Source organism: Anser anser (genome assembly GCF_964211835.1).
Source record: "Anser anser genome assembly, chromosome: 23".
Lineage (NCBI taxonomy): Eukaryota > Metazoa > Chordata > Aves > Anseriformes > Anatidae > Anser > Anser anser.
The window spans coordinates 6293409-6300914 of record NC_139744.1 but is presented as its reverse complement, the minus strand read 5'-3'; the positions used below and the strand labels follow the sequence as shown (position 1 = coordinate 6300914).

At 50.2% G+C, this 7506-nt stretch overlaps 1 long non-coding RNA gene across 1 annotated transcript; it reads right to left on the bottom strand.

Annotated features, from left to right (window-relative positions):
* Positions 1-203: 203 nt before the first annotated feature.
* LOC310885777 lies at positions 204-7498 on the bottom strand. Its single transcript, XR_014574971.1, has 2 exons — positions 7267-7498; positions 204-4080 (listed from the first exon to the last, which is right to left on the bottom strand). It is a non-coding gene; the product is annotated as an uncharacterized lncRNA (long non-coding RNA).
* Between the last annotated feature and the right edge of the window lie 8 nt (positions 7499-7506).

Below are 7506 nucleotides of genomic sequence, written 5' to 3'. Positions count from 1 at the left end.
CCAACGTACCTGATCTGAGAAGAAGCAAGGGAAAATCAACTTATAAACCCAACAACTTATTCCATCAATGTCTGAACTGACTAGTGGGAAGAAAATTTAAAAAAAAAAAAAAAAAAAAAAAAGAGCTGGGATTAGGGGCTTAATAAGGGCGAGCGTTTACTGCCATTTCTCTTATTCTCTTTGTAACAGTCGTGCTGGCAGAGCTGTTACGGAGTTAGGCTGATATTAGCATTACAGCATTATCCCCCATAGCAGCGTTAGCAGTCCCAGGGGCTGCATTAAGCACAAATCTCTCTTGCTGATGGCAGGGCTTGACTACGTGTTGAACCCTGACTGCAGCAAGCTGCCCATGCACGGGGTGAGGAGAAAAACAAGCCTGCTGCCAAAATGGTGCAGCATCCTCATTAATATCCTCCAGGATCTTTCCCAGCTCACAGCCAAGGATACCTGAGGAAGAGAAACTCCAGAGAGCTGCAGCTGGCAATGCAAACCTCCACCATGCTGCAATACAGCCCTGGCATTCTCCCTTTTGTGGACAGGACTCATGTTCAGGCTTTGCAGTTTTAGCTATATCAAGATATATGGATGTCTACTTCCTTTGCTTCATCCCCTAATTTAGCAGTTCCATCAAAAATGTAATTAAGTTTGTCTAGCATGATTTGTTCTTAATAAACCTAAGCCGCTCATGGCTCTGCTAGTCTCTTGGTGTTTATAGCGATTAATATTTGCCCAGCAAATTTGCCTGGATATGAAATGAGATTCACATAAACTTGTATATATTATCTAATTAATAAACAATACCAAAGTACAAGTAGAAGAAAATGAGCATTGCCCGGCGCTCAGGCTTTGCTATCTAATTAATTCTGCTGCTCTGCAGGACTGGGTGCCAGCTTCTGATGCAGGCGGTTGCTGCAGGGGTGCTCCAGCATGATGCTCCAGAAGGGACGAGGAGGCACAGGATGGCACAGATGCTTTTGTGCCTCAGACCAAAGCCCAGGTCCTTTTGATCCTCAGCAGCAAATGTTGCCTGGGGGCAAGGAGAAGATGTCCTCAGCAAGCCTCCTCCTGGCTCCATTGGTCACCTTGTGGCCATCAGGGACTTCCCAAGCTGCCGGGTGCCTCCACACCATCAGATCCGATAGCCCCGTCCTCCAGATCTCCCACTCTGAGATAGGACCTCTTGTCACGACTATGAGCACTGCCTGCTCTTCTCTCTGCTAGATTAAAGCCCACTTTGATGCCTTCTTTTTTTTCACTCTGAAGGTAATTCAACACCAGAACCAAATCATTTCCAATCCCCTTTACTGTGGCGCCAAGCATCCTGTGCTCTTTGCCCCAAGCACTTTTAGGAAGTGCACCATTGAAGCCAGTTTCCTGGAGATCTACATCTGTTTTCTGTCCTATATCCCACATGGCAATGTGATCCCATACCCTGGACTCCCAGGTCTTCTCCTGCACCTCTGCATGCTGGAAATGAAGGTCCCTCCGGCTGCTGCTGTGCCAGAAAGCCTCCTTGAGCATCTGTGGAACTGCAGCAGCCAGCAGAAGGTCACTGGCTCCTTTAGAGATTGATTTCTGGAGAAATCAAACACATTGATGGCTAAAAGGATCTTGTTTATAAAAATCATTAGCCCCATAATACATTAAAATAAATGTCAACATTGGGTCACCACATATTGTGAGGGGAGGTGAATAAGCCATTTGCCCCCACTGCCACTGCAGGACCCTTCTCGCACCCTATAAATGCCTCCAGAGAAAGTTTAAATGAAGAGCGGGGATGGCTGAAAAATATAAATTTGGCTGTTTTTTTGATGGAAAATTAGCATTTCAGCAGGATGAAAAGGCACACGGTAAATGAAAAGCCAAAAATAACACATTACAGGAGAAGGTCTTGCTTCCTCAGAAGTTTAGGTTATTTTCTTTCCCAATTAAAAGTCCACATGTTCTGCAGGTGCCTTCCACATCCAGCCTGGTTCTTGCTGCAGGCTTCAGATGTGGGATGGGGAAAAGGATGCTGAGATGTGGGCAAACCAAAAAACACAGAGCCAAGCTTCAAGGACAAGATATAGAAGCAGGATTATTTCTCCACAAAGAAAACACACACAAAAAAAAAAAGGAAAAAAAAAAGGGGGGGGAGGGGGGCTCTACTTCTGTGAGCTTTTCCATGAAGCAGACCAAGGGCACCCCCAGATTTTGAAGATCTGCCCCCAGAGCCCCACAGGACGTCTGCAGCCCCCCTCCCCTTCATCGCCTGGAGCCAACACCAGGGACCTGCTTCACGCTCTCCGGGCAGCCAGTCCGTGACAATCCCCTGTCTGCTGCATTTAAAGGTGCATTTATAGTACAAAGTAGATGTTTACAATTTATAATGGTGTTCCAATTATGGGCTGGGAAAGCGCCTGGAATCGAGCCTGTCTCCATTATTTATGGGCAGTGTAATCCTAACCCAATAGATACCTCTCACGAAGAAAGCTAACATTTTTCACCGGAGCACTGAAAGCAATACTTCATGCTAATAGAGTCTGTTATCAGAGGGAAATAAGCCTGCACAACCAGCTCACCGGCTCCCCAGAGAAGAGCATCTTAAAGCACAGGGATGCTGAGGTCCCGATCGAAAAGCAGCGTCCTTGCCGTGCTGACAGCCTCTGTCCTAGTCCCTTGTGCCCCACAGGGTTCCGCTGGGAGTAGCTGCAACTGGAGATTGTTTCACACCTCCCTGAGAGCAGTGCTGCCCACCTGTACGGGGGGATTTGCCTGCTGGATGCGACAACAGCTCTCGCAATGCTTCTGCTGACAAAGCCACGCCTGGGGGTAGTAACCGTGTCTCCGTCTGTGCCTGCACAGACTGGCCCAGGACAGATTCCTCTAAGCATCCTTGTCCAGAGTGCACAGGCTGATGGTCCTCTAGCGCAGAGAATATACACATATAAAACATCATTTCAGCTCCTTAAGGTCCACCAGGACCTAGATGCTCGAGTAAATGCACTCTGCTTTCCTCAGATGGCTTTCCCCACTCTTCCCCCAAGGGGATGTGCTGGGCTGTGAGAAGAGCCGCGCCAGTGGGGCAGTCATCTGCATCTCTCTCTTGATGACCTTGATTTTGCATGACAAGCTGCATACTTAATTAAAGAAAAAAACTCTCCATTCCTTCTAAAAGGCCATTATTTTAATTTTGACAGGTAATTACAAGAGAAGAAGTGATAAATCTTCCTGAACACTGTTTGTCTTTAGCAGAGGTATTAATTATGGATGCTTTAAAGCTATGGTTGGACGTAGCTGAAGACATATCAGTGGGTGAAGAAGTGCTCAGGACCACCTTGAGCATGACTTCCTGGTGGGCAGCTCCATCATCGGGTTTCTTTCTGCACCAAAGGAAGGATCATGCTCTTCTGAAGCTCCATACCATGAGCAAGGGATTGAAACAGCTAAGCAAAATTCACTAGAGAAACCCATAATGGCATGACACACTTGGCCTCTGGAACTCATTGCCATCATCTATCATCTGGCAGCATTTAGAAAGGGATCACCATTTTAGGCAGATAATAAGAAAATCCAGAGTTATACCAAAGGGAAAAAAACAAACAACAAAAAAAACTGTGAACTGTGGAATTAAGAGAGAGTCTGATTTCTCATGAATTGTTGTGCTCAGTGCCTTAAATCTGCATCCCACAGTAACACCAGCTCCTTCCTATGTCCTGTAGAAGAGGCCAACACCTTGCTCCTTGGCCGACTGGCTGCTTCCAAACTCCCAATCTAACGGCCAGGTTCTGCCCATTTTCCTCTTGGGCAAGGCTTTAATTTGGGCTGCTCTTCTCTGTTCGATGAAGAATCACCACAAAAGCTGTAGGACCTCCACCAGCCCTCACACTGCTCTGCAGTTTGATGGAGTTCAGTGACGAGAGGTCCCAGGTCCCGCCGTGGTGGGGGCACTTTGTTGGTGTGCGCGGGGAGAGGTTTTCATCGCTCCCTCTGCCTGGATGCTCTCAGTCCATCACTCACGAAGACACCAGACACAAAACCAGGGGATACTGCTGTGCAGCTCCTGATAAAATTGTTCAGCTTCAGAGAAAATAATAAATCCTGGAGCCAGAAAGCAAGAAACATGCTTGAATCCTCAACCTAGCTATCCCACGTGTAGTGGGCAGCTCAGGCATCCCCTCGCCCCCCACTGAACATCAACCAGCAGAGATGAGACACTGCTGTCCTCATGACCCCATGTCCTGAGGCTTGCCAAAATGCTGGCACGCCAGCAAGGAAAGTGTTTTTTAAGATGCTGTGGCTGAGTTATTAATTGCTTATCACATCACCCGCTGCTCTAAAGGGTGATTCATTTTGGTTTCAGATAAACCCAAGCCACCAAAGCACCGGAGTCAGCCAGGGAAATACTTTCATTCAGAGCTAGCATGGGAACAACAGCTTCCATGAGCCCGGATTGCCTTGGTCATGAGCCAAACCAGCTGCTAACATGCAGGTAGCATGCAGAGGAGTCCAATTAAGCAGTCATTAGCCTTTTCTGACATACCAAAGCTATTTGCATCCCTCAGCCCAGGAGCTGCGCAAGCAGCTGCTGCAGTGCTGGTGGACAGGACTCAGGTCCAGCAAACCCAGGTGGCTCAGAAAGCACCCCCCTGTCCCACAGCCCCCTCCTTGCAAAAAAAAAAAAAAATTTAATTAATTAATTAATTAAATCAGTGGAGACCAGATGCCCTCTCTTTGGTTTCTACATCAGCTTTCACACTGTCACACTGCAGAGAATGGGCTCATCCCCTCTGCACATTGCTCCTTGTCCCCGAGCATCCCTGTGCATGGACACTTGGGGAGGAAGGTCCATGTTCGCTCCTGCTCCATGGGGAGAGCCCATCCTGCACCTACACCCAGGAGGAGGAGCAGCAGCGTGAACCAGCAGCAGCAGCGCCAGGCACGGTGACAGCAGGACACGGGGGACAACCTCCCAGACAAGGGTCCAGCCAAGCAGTTGCCAGCGAGATGGTGGCATCCCATCCTGCTCTTGCTCCTCACCTTTCAGCTTTCCCTGACTTCCCACCTGGCTCTGAACAAGCCAAGGCACTCAGTGCATCTGGAAGTGTCATTAGCCGGATAATTTGCACACCCTGGAGTTGGAACTGTCATTAATAGGACAATTTGCAGAACCAGCAGTAAGTCGGTTAGAGTTGTCGGGACGTCCAACCAGTGCCAGTTGGACAGGCAGGTCAGACCCCACTGTTGGCTGCCTCCTACTTTTTCCATTCTGCCCATGAAGTCCAGCCTCCACAGAAGGATTTATGTTGTTCCTAGCTGTCCAAGCTGGAAACTGCTCCAGTAATTAGTCAGTGTTAGACCAAAGCATGTGGCGGGGTTCTGGGTGCTGCAAGGGGGTGTTGGCTTTGGGATAAAGACCCAGCAGCATCCCATTCCCGTCGACTGATGGAGAAGGGCTCGGCTGGAGGGATCTGCTGGACTGCACATAGACAGGAGCCTTCCAAAGCTCATCTATGCCAGCATTTGCCCCAGCTGCACGTTAGGGGGGAACCAGCTTTTGCAGGCTGACCACACATTTGGGTGCAGATCCAGGCAAATCCAGGCTGGTGGAATGGGCAATGTGGCACCATAACAGGGTGATTGCACCCCCTTGGAGGCCCTGAGCTGTGATCTCAGACCTGCTGAAGACTCGTCCTGGCATCACATTGCCACAGAGGGTTCCCCCCCACACCCCGGTTTTGAGCACCAAACTCTCACTTTTACTGGAAAGCCAAGCTCCCAGCCACTCCAAACAAAGACTGTTGCCTCCAACCCGGAGCCAGCTTCCCTGCCCCTCCGGCAGCCCTACAGCATCAGGTTTCTGTGCTTTCTTTGCCAGAGGGCAGGTACAGCATTAAGACATCACAGCAAGCCCCAGCAGGCTGGGCTGGAGCCAGGCTCCTGCACTAAACGCCGGCCCTGTCAATGAATAACCTACAAAGCACCAAGGGCTCTATAGCCCAGCTGTCAGGCACATGCATCTATTTTGCATTCACCCAAAGGAAAGCACATCAAAAATCCACTGCAAACGGCTGTGCAGCCTTTATACGTGCCCAGGAGGAGCCCACCCTGGGTACTCAGAGACGTGCCCCAGGGAGGCGTCACTGCCCTCGTGGTTATTAGCACAGCAAGGGATGCGCTGCCAAAGGAAACGTCCCCGGGCGCTTGTACTCTGCCATAATCGTACTGGAGTCACTTTGTTGTTCTTTGAACAGCCTTGGACAGAAGCAAGGCAGAAATCCAAATTATTAAACCCCTTAATCACTTCTTGTCACCGAGCACAGGGAGAAATGACAAGGCGGTAAGCGGCAGGGACAGCTGAGAGACCCAAGACAGGGTGAAGATGAGCAGCCAGGGAAGGTCCCCAGTGGACCCGGCCACTTAGCCACCACCTGGGCAACCACACCAGGTCTGCGAGACTTCCAGGGGCTGCTCGGTCCCCACCTCTCACTCAAGTTTTTTTTGTCCCAGTGCCCACCTCCACTGCGAGCATCAGGGGGACAGCAGCACTGCTCTCCTGTGCAGGGCCGTTATCGGGATGCGAGCGCTGAAGGCTGCAAGACGGCGAGACATTACTATGGTAACGGGACTGCCGCGTACCTGAGACAGCCTGGGAGGATAGGGCCTCCATAAAAAGAGCAGAGAGGTGCAGAAAAATGGGAGACCTGTTCTAACTCCCGCCTGATGGGAGCAAGCACCGCGCTGTCACCCAGCCTGAATATGGGATAAAACGCAAGACAAAACCCTGCTCAGGAAGGAAAGACAGACACGGGACAGCCAGCAACACCCTACGGGGTGGGAAACTAGCAGAGAAGCCAACAAGCTGGTCAGCACTTAAGGAGAAGGTGTCCCCAGGCTCATCTGCTGCAGAGCACATTAAACCAGCCTGGGTACCAGCACCAAGGAGGGAAGAAGGATCAGGCAAAGGAGGTGGTGAGAGAAATGTGGTTTGAGACCCATGGGTACCCTGGAGGGTCTGGGAAAGGTACAGCTTGTCCCTTGCATGGGGACACCTGCAGACACATCCCGTGGCTTTGAAGGCTTCAATTCCCCACGTAACCCTTCGTTCCTCCGGCCACAGGTTCACAGGAGCATCCGATGTTCAGTCATTGGGCCCAACCTTCTTGGCAGCTCAGGCCACTCCATCTCCCCCAGTTCCCCAATAATTCACATGGGAATGAAACATCTCTCTGAAAACCATCGAGTCTCCGCAGGAAAACCCACCCCTTCCCTAAGAGGTTTGCTCACATGGTTAATCACCCTGCCTGCTTGAAGCACAAGCCTTGTTTCTCATCCGGTTCCCTCCTGTGTCTCTCTCCACTGGACACTTTGCTGCTCTAGTGATGCTCACACTGAAATAAAGTCAACTCACAGCCATCTTTCTGAGGAGCTGAATGGCACAAACTCTCTCCCCCCCCCCCAATCAGACATTTTCTCCTGTTCATCCTTCACTGGAGGAGCAGCATAAAAGAACCTATCCTATGCTCC